Here is a 27,014-nt window from a genome sequence, read left to right as displayed (position 1 = left end):
TTCAGATGTTCAGCACAAGGATGCCTAAGGAACCCTGAACTAATGTTGATTATTTCTGTCAGCAGCCAAATTCAAAACTTCTTAGCTCCTATCTAACTTCAAGTTGTACCTTTCTGTCCTTTACAGTTTTAGTCACGGACAGAGTACCCTGCACCTTTGGACTAGCATGGTCATTACGCTATACGAAAAACATATCCCTGAGAAGCGCAGATTTATAGGGTATATATTCGTCCTTCTTCACTTACAAACAAAGGGATTTTGCTGCATGGTGCTGGGAGGAAAAGCCTGCTAGAAATTTACCCCTCAGTACTAGATTCACTATAGGTACAGCTGCAGGAGCTGGAAACTAAAAAAAGAAAGAAACGGTCAGTGCCAGTTATCTTCTGATCTGAAAATCTAGAACTGAGATTTTCACCCATCCTGCACTTGATGGGGATGACTCTGGACAGGTCGAGTTGCCCAGCTGCTTATGACAGCCCGCATCAGAAAGCTTCTTCAGGTAGAGCGAATATAAAATCCAAAATAAATGTATTTTCTTTTTTTATATATATATAGGATATATATGTTATTACAGCAGCCTTCTAATTGCTTCTTGCATCTTTCTAATGATAGAAACACATTCTGATTCCTACCGAATAGATAGGATAGATAAATAAGCCACTTTATTAATTTATTTGATAGCAAAAGGCTCCTGTCTTTGATGCTTTGTTGGTTGCAAAGCAAACTAATCTAAAGTCTGTGCAGACTGCCAAATGGGATGGCTAATGAGAATCTATGAGACACACAGTAGACAAAGACAGTGCTTTACCTTGCTGGCTCTCATACCAGATTGCTTTTTTTCCTTTTGAAGAAACTGTGATTTTTTGGAGTGAGAAGGAAGGAGGCAAAATCACCACTTAACTAGATTTAATGAGCCTTTGCTTTTCCCATTCAGTAATTTCTTTCATTGTGGATAACTTGGTTAGCAATACATCTTACAGTCTACACGATATTTGTGCTGTTCTAAATTAGACTTTTTTGGATATACCACCTTTCTTATTTTCCCAGCCTAAGCAATCCAGTCAATAAGAGATATAACAAAAATAAGGGATACAGACACCACAGGAAAAGAAAAAGAAAGTGTGAAATTCTCCACTTTTTTATATGGTACATGAACTATATCTTCTTGATCTGTCTGTATATCACATTAAAAAGATTCTACTCAACATACAGTAGATACAATTTATGCATAACTATCTCATAAGAAGCTATGTCACTGATTTTCAAAGGCCTAACTCTCAATTCCAATATCTTCAAAGAATATTAGCAGAAATTAGGAACCTAAATACCTTACCAGATCTGACCCTTTATCACTATGCTCAGCAAATATCTAACACTCATTTGTTACAGTACAATAGATATATTCTACAGTACAACAAAGTTATCTGAATCGTGATGCAGATTTTACACATTTCACTTTTCTTAATGTGGCTGAGATCTGTTAAGGCTTCTTCTGTTTGTAATAATAAAGGAATATTTTTTCCTTTATAATTTATATTTCTTAAGGAAAATGGGCAAGAAAGAAACAATAATAATGAGCAGCGAAGACAATGTAAAAAAAAATAATGATTTAAAAGTACCCTCTTGAAAATTTCACTTTTTGCATTACATCCCAAAGGAGAGAGATTAGTACTAATTGAGAGTAGCATTACTGAAGTAATTCCAGGAATAAATTACATGGCCCTGGTTCAAAACTAAGAGAAACTCACTGACGAATACACACCATACAGATGAGATACACTCTCAAAAAAGAGAATCTTTTAATATCAGGCCTCTCATGGTACGGGGTCATGTCTACCTCTGCCAAACACTGCTCATTCCTGTTGTCATTTTTATATATCATTTCTGTTTTGCTTTTGCTCTAACTGCACTTAATAAGTTTATTGAATGTATTACCAAAGGTAAACTGAATTTACTGAATTATTTTGACCTAGCCATTGGGCTCAGCAGTGCTCATCCTGTCTTTCTCATGCCCCATCAGCATTCATAACAATATCATTGCTCTCCTTTTGGAAGTCACAGACAGAAATGACATCAGATAAAAATTAAATCCTACTTGGCAAATATACCAGACATTTTTCCACTGGATCTTCTACTCATCTTTGATATTTCCACCTTGGCTGACGGGGGCTGATTTTCTCCTAATTAGCACCTGTGTATGGTCTTTCACAAATTATGCCAACTGGATCGAAAAATAGTGTCATTTTAATCTGGTAATGTTTTCCATCCAGATTTTGCAAATAATTAATTTTGAAAGGTTTCAGAGAGGCATTGATTTCTTTTTTTATCTGGTATGCCTCAGCGATGTCACGTAAATAATTCTAACATTCCCTTATTTTATTATGTGGAGACGTGTATAGGTAACGCAAGTCAGTGGACAATCACAGCCATACATATGGTATGTATAAGAGTATAAGTTATAGTTAAGAGTATAAATGGCTAAATAAGCCACATACATCATAATTCTCTTCAATCACAGAGCAAACATTGAGTACATTAAGTGGCATTTATAAGATTTTTGGTTGGGGTTTGGGTTATATAGCTCAGCTATACAAATCTGAACTTCCAAACTTGCATACTGCTCAAATGGACAAAATCTCTTGTCTTGGAACAGGGCCATCTCTAGCTGGGACACAGACAATGCTGCTATTTATCATATATTTGGTTAGAATTTGTGTAATGAAAAAATTCCCACATTGGTATGAAAGGTCCATATGGAACGACAGTAAATTATGATTTGTAAATCAAAAAATACCCAAGCTGATGAAAAGGACCATGGAGAAATAGCAACTGTTGCACTGGTTTGTGGGAAAAGAGGAAAATACTTTTTAAAAAAAAATAATCTTACACCATACTTCCAAGAAAGGAACAGCATGTGATTGAATGAGAAGCCAATATTGGAAAGAACAGTGAATTTTCTAATGATTTTAATTTATAGTAAGTCCAGATTCACATACACACATTAAAAAAAATGGTGATTGGGCTAAGGTCTATTGATAGATTAGATCACTGTATAACTCAAGAGGACAAGAAGCTTCTGAATATTAACATCATCATATTCAGCAATTACCAACAGTTTGTAAAACTTAAGGAACTATTTCTACAGACACCATTTTACTTTCTCTATCTCAAGGAAATTGCGTTGAAGCGATTTGACCAAGGTCACACAAGGAATAGAGGTGGACTACATCCTCTCTGTTTTGCCTCTATCTGAAGTTAAATAGGCAAGGTAAAACAGAAAGTAGTCCATAACGAACACTGACTTTGAGTGTGTGTGTAACTTCGTATTTGCAAAACACTAAACTGAAAGCAAAACACTACTACAATACTTTTACAGCCAAATTTTGCAGTGCATTGCATTCCACTCTGTACTTTCCTGAATCTGATGGACGTCTGTTTGTAAATAAGGACATTTTCCTAGCAATGAGGCTGGATATGGAACTTATGAAACAAAAGAAGAGAAGGAAGCAAACACTGTTTCTTCTTAGCATCTTTTCACGTAGGTCAAGAAATCATAACCAAAGTTTACACCTGTCTCCTTTCTCTCTCTGGAGAAAAAAAAAAAAAAAAAAAATCCAACACACCCTAAGCTTACTCAAAACCAAAGCACAGTGTCTAGCCTTTCTGTACCAGAACAATGGGAGAGCGCGAGCTGCTAAGTGAGGAAACAGTATAGGTCAGTGGAAGAAACATCTGCCAAAGTAGCCACATGCAAAAGGACAGATGACTTACAGAAGCAGCCTTCTGCCAGTGTATTTTCTTTTGTGCCAGGAGCTCTCCCAGCAGAACAGAGGTGGATTAATTTTTCTTTCTCCGCATGGTTCACTGGCTACTTCATGCTATTGGAAGATTTCTAATACAGACTGGCTTCTCAATTATTTCATCAGCCTACATTACAAATGGTGTTTCCCTTGCAAGAATCACACAAGATTTTGTATGAAATCAGAAACTTGCCTCTAGCTATAATGAAGGAAAGAAAACAAGGCTGTATACTCTTTGGGTGTGGGACTTTGCAAAGGCACACACAACTGCCATAACACTCATTATCCAGTGATGAAAAGAAGCTCCACAGAAACAGAGGTGCTTTTCCACTACCTCACAGTGAAATCTGGCACGAGCCTCAGCAAAATTGAAATTGCCAGTGCCAACACCTACAAAAATAAAATTAAGTATAAATCCTTCTACTAAACAGGTGTGAAGTTCTGCTAGTCCTGATACACTCAAAAAAAAAATCCCTTTTTACCATAAAAACACACTATCTATAAATTGACATTAAACAATAAAAGCAGCTTTTTAACCATTTTGAAGAAGTGTCATAATTTTGCTTGTACACTAGTTTGATGAGCAGAAGTTGAGCTTCTCACTATACTCAAAGCTGCACCATTAACATAAAAATGTATGACATCTATAAAAGTTAATAGGCATAACGCTAAAAGCTGCCAAGTATAAGAACGGAATAAAAATGAAAGCTCCTGCCTTCAGAATCCCTGTAACTGTGAAATCCATACCCATCACAGCACTGTGCCCTAGGTTTTTCTGCTCCAAATATAACACTGCCAGAATGTTATTTAAGCAGTGCTGTGTGAGAGCTCATTACATTTTAGAAACACAGCCACTCTTCAATAGACAAACTAACAAAAAAAAAATTTACGTATACAAAATAGACATATTTCACAAAGGGATTTCAAGTCACACACCAAACTGGGAATGAATAAGTCTTCACACTCTATTTTAAGTACCACTGTTAGCTTGCTTAAATGAAGTCTGGCATCATGCATTATCTGTATTCATGCTTCCAGACTGACGGCAATACCCAATAAAGAACAAATCCAGTAAGTCCATTAACGAAGGTTTTCTTATTACCATGCTGAAGGGTGGAATGGTTGATGTCTGCAGTCTGTCAGCTCCTCCAGCAAGATCTGATGCCTCAGAAGAAGGTATAAATTGCTCTCCAATTGACCTACTCATCTGTACGTAGGCATAAATTATCTCATTGAAATAGATGGGAGATCAATAATAATAGAAATTGGATTTTATGCTTGCTTATCTCATTCTGCAATTAAGCCTCAATTGTTCTACATGCCTGCAACAGTGCTTGATGCTGTCTCTGACAAGAAATAAAAAACATAAGCTCAAGCCTAACTGTGTTTAATTAAGAAATCCCTACACTCCCAAATAGACAGTTGCTTAAATTAGACTTATAAAATGACCATGAAAACTTATCAGTGCAGATGCAAAGACTCATTGTTTCCACTTATAATGATTATGAGAGAAGAGGATGATCATCTTAACAACAAACCAGACAATGAGAATAAGCACATGCACATTAACATCACATCAAACAAGTTTGATGGGGTAGGCCAGATAGGCTGGCTAAGTAGAATTTTATGATCCTCCTAATAAAATATTTGTTGAATTCCCCAATAGGTATTAGTGGAACAGGATGACCAAGCATGAAAGTTGGCCATTTGGTCAGGCAAAAAATATTTTCCACTTCACATCCCTATTACTAACCCAGCAATATCATTCTCCTGGAACCATTAACAAATTCCCCTCTGACTATCATACTGCAAAAGCAGAAAAGGAAGAAACCAGTTTTTACACATCAGTAAAGCCCACATGATCTGCTTCTCTCTGCATAGCTTGTCTCCTCAAATAGGATCTCAAATACAACCTAAACCTCATATGGTACAAAAAAAATTACTGTTCAGGGACCAGTTTGTCTAACTCAATATCCATCCACCTGTGGATGAAAAGAAAGACACTATTTGATAATATACAGTAATGCTTTACAGACTTCAGGAGGCATAATTCTTATTCTAGCTAATCACATATGGAGTTCGACAAGATGATCTCAGTTTATCCCTTCAACAAATTTGGCTTTTGCTCTTTAATTCCAGAGAGAGATAGGTAGACAGAAAAGGTGGACAAATAGAGTTAACTGAGTCAACAAACATGGAAAGTCCAGAGCAGGCCAGAACCACCAGAGTTCGGAGGAAAAAAGACATGGAGCAAGACAGCAGCTCGTGGGGACTTGGCACTGAAAGCTCTGCTCAACATCCACAAAGAGAAGCTTGGGAAGCAAGCACAGGAAGCCATGTGCAGCAAATACAGGTGTTGCTCAGCACTTCTCCTGCATGCACATCTGCTACTGAGATGCCTGTAGAGCTGAGGCATCTACCTCTACAATGCTTTGGAAGGAGTTCTTGATTTAGCACCATATTGGTTTGATGGCATGAAAAAATTACCTCCTTCCCAGTAATGCCAATTTCAGCAGCATGGCATGTACCTATGTCAGGATATTGGACATTTGTACCTTAGTGGAGGGAAGAAAGACATTACTTGTAGATTTTGAAAGTGGAAATACAATAAGTATTCTTAACAGTTTCTCATCAGTCACCATTTTATATCTCCTCTTCCTTCCATTGCTGGAATCAAGACATTTGATTGCCAGTACCTCTTCTCCCATTCCTTCCACTTGTCTGCAAAAACGCGTATGTCATAGCTCTTTTCTCCCCTTCTTTCTCCCTATAGGGAGGATATTAGGGGCCTTTTCAGTTTCCAGCAGCTCTTTGTATCCTCAGATGCTTGCCCTGTGCTGCCAGGTATATGTGTACCAAGCTGAATATAAAGTCTTCCTACAACCACACAGAGCAATGAATGAAGTGATGAGATGAAAGGAAACAGCAGCTCCTTCAGTGTAGGAGTATCATGAGGCGAGAAGGTGTCGTAAAATATGTTCTCTAGTCTAAAACTGTTGCACTGGAAGAGTGAGATAACAGAAAGTTGCCTGCAGTTACATTTAATGATATCCTGAACATCAGTCATTCACAGAAAGTTGTTATACATCTCAAGCTTTGGGTTCGGTTCTTTCCCAGGGGTGTGGGGCTTACTTGGTATGTGGATCTACAGTGAAAGCACAGGCAGAACTATTCCTCGGATGAGAAGTTCTCATCTCTTGCCCCACAATTCCTTATGGAAATAAATAAATTCCTCTTAACTCTGTGTTGAACTGGCACAAATCAGTTTCAAAGGTACCTAGGCGAGTAACAGTGTTGGGCACTTCTGTAACTTTCCAGGTATGAAACCCCAGCCTGCTGAATCGCGCTGTTACGATCTGCAAGCATCAGTGGGGTAAAACCTACCACCACAGGAAGAAAAGACTACAGTCAGTCAGTCTACCTCCTCTTGGAGTCAACCCGTTGTCACACACTCTGCATCAAAGCCAGCAAGCCACACGCCAGTTCCTCTCCTCCTTATCCCATCATGCTTTCTCATTTGCTGATTTGGCCTATTAACATAGTCAAAGTAAAAATCTTAGCTGGAAAAATGGTTTAAAGCACTACTGATGTATGACAGATAGATAAGTAATGTCTTAATACACATACCAAGCATACCAAGCGACAAAAGGTCGCTAAGCCTCCTGTTTGCTGCAGTCTCGCATTTTATTTATATACATTGTGGTGTATAAAATACACTCTCATATCTTAAACAGAAACACAGAAATAAAATATGCAACAAAAAGACAAGAAATTATTTGGTGCCAAGATTATCTGGACAGCTTCAAGGACAATTCTCAGTAACCATTCTTTACATGGCTCTCTCTACATGTTATAGTTTTTTAATAATACATAATGTTAAAGCTTCTTGCTTTAAGAGCTTCTGCTTGAGGCCTTACAACATTTTCTTGTAAAAATGTTTCTAAATGATGACATCTCCTGTAAAACTGTATTTGTACCTACACAATTTACCAGAGAGCTCTTTGGTTATAACTGAGCAGGGTAATCTCAGGGGAAAAAACCTATATCACAAATGAAAGAGCCTAACACTGGCTGCCTTTTGCCAAAATACCATGTAGGACTCTGCTGCTTGCTTTAAACATGACCGTGACATTCACTAATGCCATTTTTTAAACCAGTGCTTCAGACCCAGAATTATTCTTTCACTATAAATACAGAAACCCCTTTGCACAAGTGTTTAACCATCTCCGCACGGTGCCCTTCAGGCCTCTTGCTGTACAGTTAAATTAAAAATAAAAGAAAGGCACATTTAAAGCAGCACTATGTCTGTCAGCCCTGGAGACAAATTCCCACCATTGCTTCTTTGGGGATTATGTGCTTATTTAGCCAGTGGATGCTCTTCCCAGGGCTCCCAGTGCTATGCAGGAGTTGGCTGGAGGAAGTTATCGCTTGTATTGCGGAGTTACTTAAGTAGTTACTGAAGTGTCCTAACTACGGAGTTACGTAGTTACTGAAGTGTCCTACTTTTCCTTCACAACCCGGCACTGCAATATACACAAATGAATTACACACTCTCTGACTGCTCTTCATCTGAAAGCACTAGTTCATCACATAAAAAATTACAAGTGTCAAATAGCATAAGTGTAATGAAAATAAATTTGCTCTCCCTTGATTTTCTCTTCATATTTTTGAATAGGTTTTTGCACTGTATGTGCTGTAATAATACAATGGGCCTTGGTAACCTGTTACCAGATAAAAATATATTACACTGTGTGGTAATGTCTTGCAAAGACAAATATTCTTGGGGGAAACAAAAGGAAAGAGTGATGGGTAGAAGCAATTATAACTGAATAGGCAATAAAAATTAAGTACCTTTCAAAAGAGACCAATGACTTAGGAAAACAGCCACAACTGGAGACAGCTTTCACTGGAGTTTATTACTAATGTACTTGCAATAATAATTTTAACAATTGCTAGTAGATGGGATGACACAACAGTACTAATACAATTCCCAATCAATTTTCTCTCCTCCCTCTCTACCTAAATCTGGACATTAAAAATGATGCTGCAGATCTGCATTTTCTTAATAGAAAGAATAATTGGAAGAATTTAAAAGCCTGGCAGACAAATTTCTTTGAAGTTTTCTGCTCTAAAGCCAAATACTCGAATTGACTCCAACTCACTACAATGGATAGATGAGTGAACAGGGAGGCCTCTGAGTGCTTTCTTGGCATGTTGCCATTAACTGAATGGCAGCTGGTAATTAATAACCTTTATCTAAACAATAATTCATACAGGATTAAACTTCTAAACGCTATGGCTTGATGCTGCTGAAATTATTGTGACGTAATTTTAAATCAGTGTTTTCAATGAAGTCATCCCCTGACCCATTCTATGTGTATATTTTGGCCTACAAGGGGGTGGTAGGAGGTGCAAGGATATTTGATCCGGTGAGTCACAACATACCCATCTTTTTTTTGGTGATTCTTATGTCAAATACATGCATACATTATGCATGTATACATTATGGAGTTAAGCAGCCTAAAAATCTGCCTAATGAAGAGAAAGTTAATGAACAAAATGCCAACGTCCTGCACATTGTACAGAACATCTTCATCAACTTCAGATGAGTAATAATGAGTATATTCGTAATTCTGGCTTCCAAATGGTAAAAAATACACCAGAAGGACAAAAGAAGATGTATCACTGTAGGAACAGGCAGGAGAGGAATCTTGGGAAGATTCACCCACTTCCGGTCAAAAATCGTGTTTTAGACACTGTGGCTATTTTCATATCCATGTTGTAACTATCAACTTCACACTAAAAAAATCTTGCATTTCAGGAACCTTCAAAAGAATCAAAGCTTTAGAGAAAAGAAGAAAACAGTAAAAGATGTGTATTATGTGCTAGTCTAGAACTATATATTGGAATGAAGATGTAGCAGCAGGCTTGGAAGAGGAAAGCATATATGGTGCCTCTGATACGTATGTAGTTTAGTACTAGGACACCAGCTTTGCTGACATACATCTTCTTAAGCAAGTCTACCACCAATCTTATAAGTAGTACAAAAAAGCGGGCACTCAGCCATATTGAAAAAACACTGTAAAAACAGTACCTAATTTCTTTTTTAAGTGATCTCTATTTTGGTAATCACAGCTTGATAAAATGTGAGTGGTACAATTACACACTATAGATAAACAGCCTCTTTGGACCAACTTTAATTACTTTAATTTGATTAAAGAGATTTCTCTGAGTTCGCACTTCAGAACATTTATTAGCTGGTTGAAAATATCATCACCTCAGCATCTAATTTGGAGAATGCAGATCCTTTTGCTTGATAGAATTGTCGCCATCTCTATGTCAGGAGCAACATAGCAAATGGCATACACTAGCCATCAGACGTCCTGGGGTGTATTTGTCTCATCTTATTTGTGGTATATTTCATAACATGCAATCCACGCAGGTAAAAAATGCTGTCTTAGAAGCCCTGATCCTGCAGGCAGACACTGGATTAGGAGACATAAATTTCACTATCACAAACTTTATATACTCCCTTTTAATATGGGCCATTTTTTTGTTCCTCCATTTCTTAGGTACACAAGTAATACACAAAATGATAACTGCAACCACTTCCAGTGACAGAGAAATTAAAGGAAGCATTCAGCAGCGTTTAGCATGCCTTGGTAGCCTCTATTCATCCCTTTAGATTTTGTTTCTCCTCCTGCAAACATTTGAAATTAACAGGCAACACTGAGACAGCTGCACAGTTGTAACTCCCTGCTACTTTGTGGGGTGAGGGTGATAGTTTCATACAAGTGAGATTTTGACTGGTACGCTTGTTTAAGGTTGTGCAAGATTTCCCAATGAAGCCATTTCTGAGAATCCTAGGATTGCCCTACAACCAATTAAATTACCATGTTCAGTGATGCTGAAGTTGTTATCCTTCACCTTCAAAAACATTAAAAATGCAAATTAAATATACATTATATTAACTGAATAAAACCTGAAGCTCTCTTGCCCTCTTACAATAATGCAAAGCAAGGAGCAAAAAGTAAATCAGGCAATAAACTTGGCCTTGTCTTTCCTGTATTCAGAGTTTTAGTTGGAATAAACGGATTTAATTTGTTTGTACAGCTATTGAAAACAACCAGAACGTGATGCCACAGGAAGTGGGTGAAGGGAATGGAACAGACTCATGATGCTCAGGGATGTCAAATTCTTGCTGCTCAGGTATGGTGCCTTTCAAGTGATAGCAATTATCATCCTCTGAAACATCTCCTCTGCCCCAGCCCTGGATTTCTCAGCCTCCAACACCACACATTATGCTAAATGACACTCTTGTGAGCCTCCAAAACTTGCAAATGGCAAGTGGTATTAGCTCAGTCTGAGGAACATTTCTCTCTTCTACTTGGACATCTGCATTGCATTATCACAGCCTTTCTTTTTCTGATGGATCATCATCACACAATGCGGACAGCCCTTCAGAACAGCCCAAATACTGATGCTGTAATCAGACAGGAAGCCTGTGGGCTGCTGCAGAGAGACAGTGGAGGAAAACAGCACTACCACTCATAAGAGGATGCATTTGCAGTACCTGTTTACATCATTTTCTGGAAACAATCTCATTCATCCAGGAGAAATGCTTTCAAATCAGTAAAGCTAAATGTCTATAATCCAAGAATCCTAAAAGTTAGCTGAGGAAATAATTGCTAATATGCCAGTACTAAATTTTAAAATAAAACTTTGAAATAGTGGAGATTTTCTGCAACACTAAAAATGTTACTATTGCAATACTGAAGGAGGGTGACCCAATAACTATAGGCCTCTCACTGTGGTATCCACCATCACAAACAGAATAACGAAAAATTATAGAGATGATAAAGAATTAGAGGACAGGTTATAGTTGGTACCAATCAGTCTGATAACTGTATAAGGCTGAGATACAGTGCAGGTACACTCATGGGAAAATAAATATTTTATAATATATTTTAGAAAATTCAAAAATTATGCTTTGTATAAACTGCTATTTACCTGGAGAGGCAAAACTGCATGAAATGACAAGTGTCCCTAGAGCAGCTCCTAGGAAGATCACAAGACAGTTTGTCTGTAATGAAGTCTTATTAAGTTACTTATTCTGCAGAAAACTAAATGCTATCCAAAACCTCATGTTGTGTAGGCAGAGCGCCAAATAAAACACTAAACCAAATGATAGGAAAATTCTACCTCCAGGAGCACTAAGAAGTTTTATTCTGCTCCCTCCTGACCCTCTTCTTCCATCTTCTCCAAACCAGGTAAGTTGTTCACACATGAGAATATTAAGCAACAAGAAAACCAAGGCAAACTGTCCTAAACGGTAAGGGATTTTTTTGTTTAGTTTTTTTTTCCCCTGCACATTATGCTGAATCTTTGTCTCAGGTACTCTGAAATTTGAATACCTTAGATTCTACCTGCATGGAAATGTGTTCCAAAATAGCTATTCTTAAGTAAATATCTTCGTGGAGATTCACAGCCAATAGTCTCTGCAGGCTAGAAGAGACCACAAAAAGATTCGATCAGAAATAGTTACTCCCCTTTCAATTCATATCCTAGCTTAACACAAATAAATTTCTCTGGGTACAAAGAAACCTTCACCCTACTTTGGCCCACTGTAGATTTCTTGTTACTAGCCCATATGACCACAGCCCTGCAGATCTGTAATGAGGAGGTCTGCCATAGGGAACCCAGCCAAGGAGCATGCGCTCCTTCCAAATTTAGTGAAGTCCAGACACGGTACACAGAAAGACAAAACTTTGTTCAACTGTTTCAAGAGGCAGCCTGGAAACAGCAAAGGTAAACCTCATGAAACAGACTATTTAAGTTTACCCTTACATACTTATGCTCTATGTAATTCTATAGCGACAGTCAAGATAGGAAATCTTATTATTAAATTTAACTTATATGAATCTGGAGATAAAGAAACAATTTAAAGAAATAATCATCAGATTGCAGACTTTGAGTGAGCTCCAGGAGAGTTGACAGACAAGCTACCAAAAGCAGGTAAACATTTCAAGTTCACTTTCATCCAAGTGTAACATATAACCTGGGAATCACATTTTACTTTTCCAAAAGTCTGACATTTCCAAAACTGCAATCTATTCTATCTAGATATATATTCCAGCTGCCAGATGTAATGACTCTGCATGAAGATACTTTTGCCAAGTAATTTTTATGCCAGGTAAAGCTTTAGGAAACGTCTATTTCAAATGCTGAAGTTGCTGCTATGATGATCGGTTAACGGAAAAGATTATTGATGCATTTTAAGGTGACATCATGTATGTTCTCGTAGCCTCGGTAACTATAAGAATTTTATCACAAGTCAATACCCCATACATACCCACACACATCTCTACCCAAAACTAATCTTTTGGATTTTTTTCTGATTGCAGTACTTTCATTAATGCATTGCTAGGTATAAATACCAAGAATTTATACAGATGACTGATTTGAAGAAATAACCTCAAATTCCTTATATTAGCTGAAAAATGCAATCCCATTCCTTTCTCGCAATGTCACTGTTCAGGCTTTCTACAGAGTCCAACAGAGGTTACAGGCATGAGCTTCTACTCAATTCCTATTTTGAAAGTGAGAGCTAAAGAATTAGGCTTAAACCCTTCATATCTCTTTCTGTGATCTATACACCAATTAAAAAGATATAACCCAACCCATGGGAGACAGCTTTTCAACTCTATTATTTGAGAGTCCTCAGTAGAAATTGGGGGGGGGGAAATCCTGGATTAGTCAGCCATGCTAGACTTAAATTTTTCAACTCATGACAAGTAGGTGCATTTCATATTTTTCTAAAGGTTTCTTTCATTTCCCATTACAAAAGAACTAGATACACAAATGCATTTTAGACCTTGGAATGATATAATTTACTCGTTTGATAAATATTTACAGTTAAAATAAATTTTGTTAATTTTGTGTAAGTTCTGTGCATCACAACTGAGGCCCTCAGAGGCTGCAATCCTTTCTTCTTCAGGTTCCACAAAGAAACAGAAAGAAATATAACAGATTTTTTTGTACTCGAGTGTTTCTCCAGCTTTTCCTTAGTCTTTATAGAATACAGCTCTCTACAGAAGAGAGAGAACTATTTAGTACTAAACTCTTCTGACTTAAAAATCTGTTAACCCCTTCAGTAGCCACACGCAGACACCCTAATACTTCTAAAGCTCTCCAACTCTGCAGCGTCTGAATAGTAAAGTGTAAAGACTTACACTTATCTTTTGAAATCAAAATGGCCAGCCTAATTCACCTCAAGAAACAGAGCAATTTGAAAAGCTGGAGAAAGTGATAATTTCCTAGATAAGAGAACCTTCATTCACTCTGTAATCCTGCAGCCAAGTAGCAAGTAGAGATCTCCTATGATGCAGAGATCTCACCAAAAACTGCATTCAAAATTTCTTGCTTCCAGCTGGGATGTTTGTTTCTCAAAAACGTACAAGTCCTCTTATATAAGTAATACGAGCCTTACAATGAATCCTGCACTGCTTCCCAAGTGGCTCCATATCACCAGTAATGTTCAAAATCTGAGGAGATTGCAGGGAAGGAAGACTTCAAGCCATTTTGATTGTGCTACAGTCAATAAACGCCTACATTTTTGTTTACTTTGCTTCTACATCTTCTAGAAAGCATTTAAAAAGCCACCATGAACTTTTTGCATTTGCCCTTTGGATAGTTTATCAAAATCTCTAGCATTAACACCACTGCATTCTAACATGCATGATATTAAGCATGTTTGGAAAGGCACCAACTAATCTTTAAATGTTATTTTCACATTTTTCACTTTGTACCATCCCTCACTCTTTTCCTATACATCAGTGGCACAGTTCAGCTTATCAATTTGTAAGAAAGAAATCTTCTCTGAAAAAATATGATGGCAGTCTGTCTCATTTGCTACATTGCTTCTGTTGCTTTTTGACAGACCTTTCTTAAATTTCCTGTATTTCAGCTACTTTTACTAAGATTGAACACCCCTTTGCATTGTGAAGAATCTGAGCTGAACTCCGAAATAAATTCTACTGAAGAGTGGCACCCACCAAGATCTCATGCAGCGAGGAAACTTTGCAAAACACACAGAATACTGCACTAAGCTGATAACTTATGTTGATTCCATTTTGCTTCTATTATTTTCAGATTTACCTTTGAATAAAATCACTACAACAGATACATTGTTGAGTCCATGGATTTTTTTTACATGTAATATTTTCCAACTTGCTATTGTACAACTGATCTCACTGAAGTTATCAGAAAGATTTGCTTGGTGCTTCCAAGCATGAGTAACCACACTGATTTTCAGAGATAATTTTGAGCCTGGAATTTTTATTCTTTTGTAATGCCAGCTAAAGCTGAGTACTTTTGTTCTAGATTCTTGTATATTCATGTCATAAAAATCGGTCAGATAAAAACAAGCACTGTCAGAAATAACCGATGACCAGCCCAAAATAACCAACAGGAATAAATTGGGCAAGGGGAGAGGAGTGGATATGTTATGGTCATCCCTTAAAGAAAAGCTCAAGCAGTTCTCTAGAATTTGTTTGTGGAGGAGGATACTATAGTTTAGCAATACAAGAAGCATTCACATGAAGAAAAACTACTCAAAATTCTGCTTTTCATTATCAAATCAAATGTAAAAATCACTTATCCACAGTTTTAAACTCACTTTTTTTTTTTAATGTTGTAAAATAAATTACTTTTTCAGTTTTAGGTAAGAAAACAGCATCTGCTGATTCATAGCAGCTTCCAACTTTCCCATAAAGTTAGACTGCATGTGAAATGAATGTCTGAAGAGCAGAAAATCACCCAAAGAGAGAGGAGAAATGTATGTGAACTGGCAAAGCTATTACATGTATCAACGTAGTTTAGGGACTTGACACAAAACGCAGAGTTTGAAATTTCCAAGATATGATCTTGATCAAATACATTTAAGGTACATTTCATTTTTAAAAAATGATTTGAGCTTTGGAACTAGTTCTGCTCAAATTCCAAGGAGTCTTAAGATTTCAGCACTTGCTAAAAACAAGTATCTTAAACACATCGCCTCTCTTGCTAAGTCTATTGAAAGAAGGAGGAGGAAAGACTAGCCATACCCAGCCCCATTTGTACATCCACAACTGCTTTTTATATGTGGAAACCAATTCTTAAAGAATTTTGATGCTACGTAACACATCGCAATCTGCCAAATTATTTTTGATGGCATTTTGTCAGCAAAGAATCAGAAGCTACCTCAAGCAAGTCTTATTGACCTAAAGGCTCAGCTGGTGGAAGATTTAAGTAGCACTTTACATTAATTATGACTGCTTATCCTCCCTTCTGACACAAAAAAAACCTTCACAATGAATTTTAATAATGTATTTTCAGGCATGAATTGATGAGGGTCAAGGGATCCTATGCAGAGAGAAAGAAACAAAACAGTGTTACAGAAATTCTTCATGGTGTATTGTAATATAAACAACAAAATGTTGATTTTCTCCAAGGCTCTCCAAAAAAGAAGTTGACAAATATTGAAAAAGAAGTATGTTTTATGCTTAAAAATTTGTGACTTGAGTGTGACTCATAGGGCCAAGCAACAACTGTGCACGGGGCTTCCCTGGATGCCGACCTTCTTTTAAAAGGTTAATCCTCCAAATAATGAAAGTCAATTAAAAAAAAAATGTTCCAACTACAGAATTCCTGTGAACTATCAATATAATGCTGTTATCTGGCATTGAAAGATACAATTTGCCTATTAGGAAGGAAGTTGTTTGCTAGTAAATAGCAAAGACTACAAAGAAAAGTTTTGCTTCCTGGAATACAGAAAAATGCTTTTCTGAATAGTTATATTTTTTTTTCAAGATACAGATAAGGTAGAACCGTACATCTTTTAATGCCATAGGTGAACTAACACAGCAAAGAAATTACTTAAAAATGTTTTCTTAAGTTAGTGTTTTCAGAGGTTTGTTTTACACTCAGTTACTACTACTATTCTAAATCAAGGTCACTGTGTCTAACACAACCAAGTTAGGCAAGGTACTACTTGCTCCTGTGCTGCACAGGTATCTCTAGACTCTCTTCCCCTCTCATCAGAGGAAATAATTTCTACCCCATGATGTGTGGAACTCAATGAGCCAAGCACACAGAAGAGTATGATTTTGGCTCAGCATTTGATCCATCAGTGCCAAATTAAAATGACATGAAAAATATATTAAAAAGATAGAAAGTATTGGAAAGGTAAGAAAACCAAGTGGAAGTTGTCTTCTTCCTTCATCTATATCCATTTACTCCGTTTTCCTTTCTTCTATCAGCGAATTAGGATTAGCAAAGACTTCAAGAAGAAACTAAAATTTCCTATTTTTCAAGTAGAACTACCGAGCCTTTTTACAAGTGTCTTGACAAGTCCGTCTCTTTGCATCACCTCACACTTCAGATTGCACCCATTAGAGGGCGTGTTAGCTGTTATAACCTAGGTAATTTTTTTTTTTTTTTTTAAAACTCCTTCTGGTAGTCTGAATGGATTTCATCTTCTCCAAACATTCCTCTTCTCTGATCAGGAAACAAAGTTCTGGCACCCCTTTTCACTGAAACAGCATCTCAGAAATGCAAAGGTCTCTTCTCTTAGGGCAGCTGGCTGCTTCTGTATTTGACCAATTAACGACTGTTTGCTTTCAGCTTCTGGCGCCCAACAGCACAGCAAAGCTGGTCGAACACCTGGCTGCACCTGGAAGGGGGGGATCACGCTCCCTTCCTCTGCCCTTTGCAAGGGCTGGCTATCACAAGGCTTGCCACCAAGCCACAACTTGGTACTAAAGAGACATAACATAACATTTTTTAAAAAGAAAGTAGCTTCTTGCTGGCTTCCTTTCCTGCACCAGGTCATGAAGGGATGGGACAAACATAAATTGTTTACCTGTAACATGAAACTGCAATTTCCGAGTACAGCTCTCTGGTACTTTGTGATGACCAAGCCCAGTACATCATAACCCTCTTGTCATAAAACATAGTGTCAGAAGCAAAACCTCTGTAGGCTTTTACTTATTTAACTGTGTTTTGTAGCCTGGCACTCTGGAAGATTTGTTTTGATTTCAAAGTTTTTTCCAGATATCACAGGGCATGGCCATGACCTGCAGCCACATTTTCTGCTTCCAGCAATAGCAGAGGAGCTACAGCCACCTGGCATAGTCATTCAGGCAACCAGAGGTGCAGGATGCGAAAACGCTGCTAAGATCTACAAGTTTCTGGAGAAAATACACCCTTAAAGTAAACAAAATAATGAATACCAGCTGCCAAAGAAAATTAAGTCACTGATTTGGGATTGCTTAAGTATATTCCTGCTCAGGAAAGCCTTTAAGCAGGTGCTTAATTTCCACATGAGGTTAAGTCCCATGTGTTAGTGCTTTATACCCTTACATAAAGATCCCAAACGCAAACTCCCTCTTGTGTGTCAGCAGCACATGAGAGGCTCTGCAAGGCTCCCATGTCTATTCCAGGCTCAGAGTAAATGTTTTCTGACTACCATCAACACTACCTGTTGCATGTCCCCCTGTGAGTGCTCCGCTTAACGGCTGCATCCTTCAGAGTGGCTTGGCTCACCTCAATACTCTTTCAGACTACACAATGAAGAATTGCAAAATACTGGATTTTAAGGAGAAAACAAAGTTTCAGAAGGGCCGGTAATCACAGAAGCTAAAGGCATACCAACATTCAAATCGAATGAGCATTAAAATCCCACAGCAGGCATCCTTTCAAAAAGATAACATGAAAGGTTATGGTTTTCTGATATGATTAGTGTTTTAATAAAACACTGCCTAGTTTCAAAATCTGTCCCTGTAACTGCTCTCTCTTGCTCAGATAATTTTTCATAAATTGATATTTAGTCAAAATTACTTGGTAGTGTACAATATAAAGGGTCTAAGTAACAGGGAACCAGGCTAAAATGTAATTAATTCCCCCATCTAAGAGAATGACCTTCATAATTCACTTCAGGCTTCACCTCTAGAGTGTCATGGCTCATTTCCTCATTATCAGAATTAGATTTTAAAACACTACTGTCCTCCATAAAGTACACTTTGTCTCTGATCATATACATAGAGAGGAGTATGTTTAAAATTATTTGCATCACATAAATACCCAATTGCCTCAAATACAGATCAGTGCACTTACTAAGAATACAGCCTGTGCCCAAAGAGCTAACAGATTACTACAACAACAACAACAAAAGCTTGTAAATGAAACAAAAGATATTGGAGAAGGGAAGGAAGAAGAGCAAGGAAGGCTCAAAGGGGCAAATTAAATTAATTAAGCAATTAATTAAAATTAATTAGAATTAATTAATTACATTGACTTTTAGACAAAAACACATATAGGTGCATACAGCAAATACAGATCTGTATGCAGTCGGATACATATTTGTACCTAAACTGTCAGGTGAAACAAAGACTTAGTGACTTCCACTTAATTCAAAGAATTTAGTCAGAAAAAGCAAAAGCAAAATCCCAAATTAACATTATTTTACGAGAGGACTCGGGAGGACTCTGTATAGCAGAAAACAATTGAATGCAGTAGTTTATTGCTTGGTAGTTGCCACAACCTGCTGCAAGCTTGCAGGTTGTGAGGTCTGTCTGGGAATATACATTTCTGGTTGGACAGTGATGATTGACTGCTATAGTGATTTTAGTGGACATTGCATCACAAAAAGACAGGAAGGGAATCTGGATAGGGGGTCCATTACTTATTTAAGGCGATTACTTTGGGGGACTGATAGCCTAGGGTGCTATCTAAATAATTGGCATCTAGGAAGATGAAGCATCTCTCATTTGCTTTGTCTCTATACTTCTGTTTGTTAAAATACCCCAAAAGCCTTCAGGCACAGTGGCTTTAAACATTTAAATGTACTACTGATATTATTTAATCACATCACAATTTGTATAGCTCTCTTAAAAGTAAACCACTAGCAGCATGTCAGAGTACATTAACACAGCAGACTGAAGCACCGTGTTTAATGTATGAAAACATATATTGGGCACTTGTGAACTGCAACTGGAAATACGCATATTGCAAAATCAGAAATGATCCAATCTGGATTTAAAGTGTAAGTACTGCAGAATATCAGCCTATCTAGCTACTCCTACAGTAATGTGATAAAATTCACTCAGCACTCCACCATCAAAGGGCATCACACTTGTCCAGTTATTTATTCATTTATTTGATTCACCTTTTTGAAAGAGGTAAAGAGGCTAATAGCCTGCCTCACAGTCACGTGCTTTTTAAGCAAAAGCCTGGGAAGGAAATTCTTTCAAGCCTATTAAAATTCCTGTCTGTCATTTAAAAGTGGAAGCTCTGATAGAAATGTCAAAACCTGCCATAAAAATTAATGTTGAGCCAAACTTCGGCAACTGGCAATGGCAAATGGCATCAGTGTTAGGAAAATCACTCTTGCTGTTTTAAAGTCATGAGAAAGCGGAAGGGAAAAAAGACTGCAGAAAGGCAGTGGGATAGGTAATGCAAACTCTGAAACATTAATCCTTGGTTTGATGTGCGGTCCTACTTAAATACCTCCAGCCGTATCGTCGCATCTGAATGCTGTGATGTGGTTGAGTATAACAGTGGGATGCTACTGGGTTTCCTGGTCACCTGAAGAAAAGTGGTTTCCATAGAAACACTAATATTTTTTTCCTTAAACCACAACAAAGACATGCAGCAGTCATAAAGCGTATGTTTGGTGGGTTTTAGGCACTCTGTGAGACAACATGGATAACAGTAATTAAAAGATGGCAGGATCTTGCCCTAGCTTGCACTGGAGAAAGCCTCTTTTTTCCCCCCTTTGGCTCAGTGATTTAGAAAGTATACTTCAGAAAAGGCTCTTCAACCGCACTATCTGTAATTTAAATTTTTTAGATTTGCCATCTGTGAATACTAAGGACTGATGAGGTTTGCACCACTGTTCCTCAAACTGTGTTTCTTACATTGCTTAAACTATCCTGCAGAAATCCATTCTTGATGGACTGATTTTTTTTTTTTTTTTAATTTATTTGATTCGGGGGGGGGGGGGATTTTCTTGGAGCTGAAGATAAAGGATTTTTTTTATCTTCAAGTATCTGAAAGTGTAGTACAGCTTACAGCTGCCAGAGTTTGCTTTCAAACTGGAAGCAAAGATAATGGAAGTTGTCTTCAACTGAAGAAAACATTACTACAGAAAGAATTAGGAACTAGAAAACACTGGAGCCCAAAATTCAAAGACTGGAGAGCGGTGGAATTCTTGCAATTACTGTAACTGCTGTAACAGTATGAGGCCTTACTCAAACTAAATCTGATCCCCTTTTACAGTTTGCAGTATGCTCTGGGTAGATTTCTTCCAGGCAAAGGAAGGTCACAATAGCTTTGAAATTGTTGCTGAAAATGTGTTAAATATGCATCCTGCTCCTCCTAAACTAAGCCTCTATTACGTGTTCCTTTTCTAGTTCAGTCAATGCTCACTCTTCCCTTCTCCCTGATCTTCTCCCATGCAACCACTGTCTTCCCAACTGTCACAATGTTATCACCAGTGTTGTAAAATCTTTTTTCTTAAGCTGCCAACACTTGGACTCCCATGGCACATTTATGCAGATTGGAGATCTGATTGATTTTGTGGGGTTAACAGGACTAAAATGAGAACAAAGCCCGTGTAAGAGTACCAGGCTTCTCACCCAGCACTTTGAGAACAGGGCACAGTGCCACCACTGCTGGTACATTAGTGGATGCACAGAGGATAGGTAATTCAAGAGATTTTTTGCCGTATTTTCTGAAGTACTGATGATACAAGCAATTTGCAATTGCAAACATTTCCAACAGTTTCTGATTTTACAATGGAGTTTTATATCACTATTGAAATGCTTCTCCTCCTCTTCTCCCTTAAGTTTTTATAGTTCAAATCCTAGCTGAAAATGATTTTTTCCTCCTCCGTATTAGTAATATCATTTCACATCAAAATCCATTTTATTGGGAAATAAGAACGTAAACCTGGAATGAAATGGAAGGGCAGTGAAGAAGTGCAACCCTGTAAAGGTTTAATCTCAAACCGAACATGTACTGATTAATAAACAGCACAAGGAAGGCTGAGAAATTTGAAGAAATAAGTGACACAAAGTGAAAGGAAGTTTAGCAGTCCATGAAATCTGTGGATTTAAACAGGTTTCTACAGCAATCAGGGAAACGGGAAAGGACAGTCTATTCCCAAAGGCCAAAGCAGATGTATCCATCAGGCCATAATTTCTGACCATAAAACTTTGCTTGAATAGAATCCTGCATGTGACCTTCATACATATTGCTGCCCTACAAAACCTCTGATACTCTACAGCTGAATCCCATTTAGTTATGACTCACTGCCTTACTTACTTCACTGATCACAATAAGCTTTCAAAAGCCATTACGAAGGCTTGAGTTGGTGTCTGTAAGCATACTCTGGTGACTAACCTGAATGACAAAAAGGTTGGTTTAAAAAAAATTAAAAATAAACCCCACATATATATGATGGCAATAGGAAAACTTGTCAAACAAAGCGGATTTCAAACAGCATCAGTCAAATCTATTTGTCATGTGTTATAGGTAGCCTACAGAAGAAAACATTGGATTACTATAGAGATATTATTTAAGATAGGTAAAACGTGATATTCTCAAAAAAGGAGGTAGGAGAAAGGAGCAGGATAAAAAAGTATCAGCAACAAATAAAAAGAAAATGTTTGCCATGAGGTTTAAAATATTGGCAATGGATCTCCAAGGACCCTAACGCACTTTTGGACATGTGTCCTGCCGAGCTCCGCCAACCCTCCAGATGCTGCAGATGCCTCAAGCACTGCAAACACCTGCAGAGTTTGCTCCGTAACTCTTGGCATGCAAGTGGAAATGGCAGCATGGGGGCTGTAGAAACTGTGCTACCCAAAGAGGCAGATCAGCACGAGCCAAAGCGTTACCTCTGGTTCAAGTGACCAAAGCCCCCCCTCCCTCCACTTCCCTTAGGATAGGAATTACAGCAGACAATACTACCTGCATCAATGGAAAACACCTTCTCCCAAATATAAGTAAATCAGTATTGCAAGAATACGACTTCATGGAAAATGTTTAGAACACAAGGAGGGTTTAGAGAATCATTAGCAGTGGATTGAAACAGATATTTAGTAGTCTGTCTACCAAGGTACCTCAGCAGACAATCCCACAAAAATGCATAGGCTATTGCATATTTCACATTAGCCATTCAGCAACCATATGATTATATTATTAATGAGAAATTAAGGATTGGAGGAAATAGCAGGCTTTGAACCATAAAATTTAGGCTTTAATTATTAGTGTATTGAAGTAAGCACAAGAATAATAAAAGTAAGAGAAAGATAAGAGGACACAATGATTTTCTGACAAACAAGAAAGAAGTGATGTATTTATTTCGACCCAATTTCCCAATGAAAGGAAAAAAAAAGTCCATTAAAAAGAAATATAGAAACATGACTCTCTTCAAAAATAACTACAGTTTAAGTATATTGTAGAACTCAAAATCTTTTATAGGCCTGTCCCACCCCTATTTAAATTCTGCTGTAAATTCAAGTCTCGCAAGCAAGAAAGTAAAGTTTACGCTAATATATATTATTATTGCCACCAGTATGGATCTGGCATAACAATTCCTTGTTTCGTAGTGCTAAAATACCGACTTGCTACCATGCAAAAACTGACTATCCCTACTTCCTTCATTGTCTATACAAAGAAAACTTAAATTCCTGCTTTCCCTTTGTAGCACCCGACGTGGGCACAGCATAAAAAAGCCAGCCACAATATTCTTCCTTTCTCAATCACGCAAGCACACAAATATTTCGAGACATCACACAAAAGATTATTATAAATATTATGAAGTATTTTGTATTAAAGAAAGAAAGGAAGAGAGGAAGGAACATGCTGTGTTGAACATTTCCACAGGTGCGTGTCACTGTGACACATCTCAGCGACTGGGCTGCAGCTGCCACGGGGGCCTGGGATGCACCATCTACGTGCCTCAGCCACCCTTCCCAGCCACTCTCCTCCTCCGCAAACTCTCCCCTGCGCCCATCAGGCTGGAGCTACACACACCTGGCCACGCACCTCACTGGTCCTCACCCCAACCTACCAACTGGGCTTGCCCTGGACTCGCCTCCCCCCTCATGGGGCAACCTCAACCTCAGACCATCCTGATGGGTGCCCGTGCCACCCCACAATGTTGACATGCAAACATGAGTCGCACAGTAAACCGCATGCATCACACTCGCTGTTGGCCCTCTCTGACAGAGCATATACTGAAGGGGAGAAAAATTTCCCTAACTAAAAGGAACTCAATTTCACCTCCTATTTCCGTGCACTAGAACATGCCTATAAATCATCCCTGAGGGCACTTCCAGTGATATTATGGGGCATGTCATTCACAGCTCTTCTAGGATAAAACACTCAGCTTTGCAATACAGTCTCATTGCGCCAATCAGAACTGTTAATGGGATGTCCTAAGGAACAAATGGAAGACATTTCAGGGCACCATAATAATTTATAAAAACACATTCAGAGGGAAGAACAGTAAGTACCGCACAGCAGCCGATCCTCTCAAATTAATTATCTTTACACCCAAAATCAGTATTATCTGAGTGTTCCTGTTTACATTGTTTGGGAGTTACTTCCTAATTTTGCTAATAAAATGAAATAAAAGGTAGAAATAATACATGCTGTCCATTAGTGGATCATTATGAAAAATAAATTTGTAAATATCTCCTCTTTACCTAATGTCTTATCAGATCTTTGCTTATGACTTCTTGTTTTTTGAAATCCAAAATCCTAGGCAAGTTTTTTAAGAACTTTCTCTATTCACTAAAAGGGGCATATTTTAGACAAATTTAGACCAATTTTAAGTTATTATTATGGCTCTAATGCTTTAAATTAACATTTTATAAGACACAAAAATTTTAGACAAGATGAAAAGAAGTCAAAACCATAAAAAAAAACAGATATTGTGAACCAAAACAAAGCAAACTTCAAGCAGTTTATATAAAAAATAACAAAAATAAATAGTAGAATATAATAATAAATAGATAATATAATTTTTGCACATTAGGCTCTACCTGATAGGAGAGGCCGTGGTACCTCAGACTCATAATAGTGTTGTTATGCTTCCAAGGAAAGGGTCACGCTGGCATGGAAACGGCAAGTTTGGGCATACTGAATGCCATACACATTTAAAACCATGAGATTTAGCCTCATTCTAGTATTTCTTTTACAAATGGAATACAGAAATAGCCTGAGCGTTTAAATGATCTTCTTCTGGTGTTTAGTATAGTGCATTTTGGCTAAGCGTTTTTCCAAGGGATAAACCGTGAAATATGTGGCAACAGTTACAGAGGTCCCCTTCCCTCCTACTAACGCCTGTAAGAAATCCAATTAAGAACAGGGGGCAAGTGACATAAAGATGTGGAGGAAAGGAGAAAGGGAGGAAACTGGTGCAAAGCAATTGAAACATTACAGCGCAGCTTATGCCTATATTCAGTTAAAACAAATTAAAAGACATTAACTGTGGTAAAACATTTTGACAAACAAAATTTCACAGATATATGCATGCAAAAGATGCAACCTTTGTTCTTCACTCAAATTATGCCAAACAAAACACAGGGCACTTAAAAGACTGAATATGAGGCATTGCTAGCCACATAGCTGTATTTGACCATGTATTTACAAAAAACAGTTTTTACTGGCAAATACTTTCTTGAACTCATCAATATCACAACAGAACTTTACCCGCCCAACAAATGGTAATAAAATTTTTGTCAGATTTACTCCTTTCACATTTCAAATACTGACTATAACAAGGTATATTAAAAAATGACAAATGTAACTTTTGCAAAAAATAAGCAATTGAATATTGAAATATTGGGTCATTAACTCCTTTGGAATGTTCTACTTTACTAAACACTTACTTTCTTTAAGTTAGAAATAAGTTGCTTAAAACATCGTTCTGTGAAATAATTTGCAACTGCTCTAACAATGTTAAAGGAAATTAATTGCTAAGTTTCAGTATTAATCAATATTAATCACAGAGCATCAGCTAACATTACCCATCCTGGACAAATGGAAAAAAGCCTAAATACTAACAGTGGGGAAAGTATCTAAAAAAGATTGACCTCACTTACCCATTTTGTCCCTCTAGATTCTAAAAGTGTCCAATAGCTTCAGTTTTTATGTTGGCCTTTTCAGATTGAAATAGATTGAATTGATTCTGATTGGAATACTTTCAAAATCACTTCTTTTCCTGCCTCAGCCTTATCAAGCCCAGACTGTAATGCTTCTCATTACACAGGTCTATCCACTTGTAAAATTTAACAAAACAAAAAAATTCCTGAATTCTCAAAAATTAAGAACGTCACTGATAAAAAATTGTCATATAAGCGTTAAAGACCTTTTCATTAACATTGCCTTGTCAATAGTCCATTGAAGCCAAACAGGTATTGACCTTTGACTTCACAAGTATCAGAGCAACCGTTTGCAAGTTTGCTGCTTAAATCTCAAGTTCTACCTCGTGTCAATACAGAGTCAATAAGGATATAGAAAGTCATCAAAATTTTGTTTTCTTGTTAAGAAAAGTTTAATATTATACCTACAATAAACATCATCCGCGTCTCAGAAGTTAGTGTGCCAGAACAGCAAAGAAATAACAAATGCTTAGGAAACAAATTTGAATCCATATTTCTAAAGACTTCATACAGCTGTCTCTCCAGACAACTGCTCAGTCACACTGGCGATTTACTAATCCAGCTCACAGGGATTTCAAATATTGAGCCCTGTTATCATCCTACCGCTATCAAAGGAGCCCAAAGCAACATCCTCATCTCTTGTCCAATAATTGGGGAATGACAAAGGATGGACTGAGTACAAAATCATATTGGACACAGGTGGCTTTCTGAGTCATCAGGTTATCTCTAATCCCTGCTATAAAATAGGTAACTTTTTCAGGTGTATGCATGTGCTGAAAAGGTTATCCACACAACAACCTATGTTTTCCAACTAAGTGCTGTTAGTTGCACAGAATTAAACCAAAAGGTAGTATTAAGAAGTCATAAATAAGGACTATCGGTTTGACAACAACTTCAAAACAGCCTGCAAAAGAGGGAAGATGTAGGCAAACTGTGCCTGACTTCTCTACCATTTTTCAAGAGCCTTTACTTACAAAATGTATAAAAGCTAAGTTTATAG

General features: G+C 37.5%; 1 protein-coding gene across 4 annotated transcripts in view; it reads right to left on the bottom strand.

The window, feature by feature from the left end:
- The window catches only part of GRID2 (glutamate ionotropic receptor delta type subunit 2), a 755,994-nt gene that overhangs the window by 575,573 nt on the left and 153,407 nt on the right, over window positions 1-27,014 (bottom strand). The window lies entirely within an intron of this gene.

Source organism: Aptenodytes patagonicus, chromosome 4 (assembly GCF_965638725.1).
Source record: "Aptenodytes patagonicus chromosome 4, bAptPat1.pri.cur, whole genome shotgun sequence".
Taxonomy (NCBI): Eukaryota; Metazoa; Chordata; class Aves; order Sphenisciformes; family Spheniscidae; genus Aptenodytes; species Aptenodytes patagonicus.
This window is presented reverse-complemented; position numbering and strand designations above follow the sequence as displayed.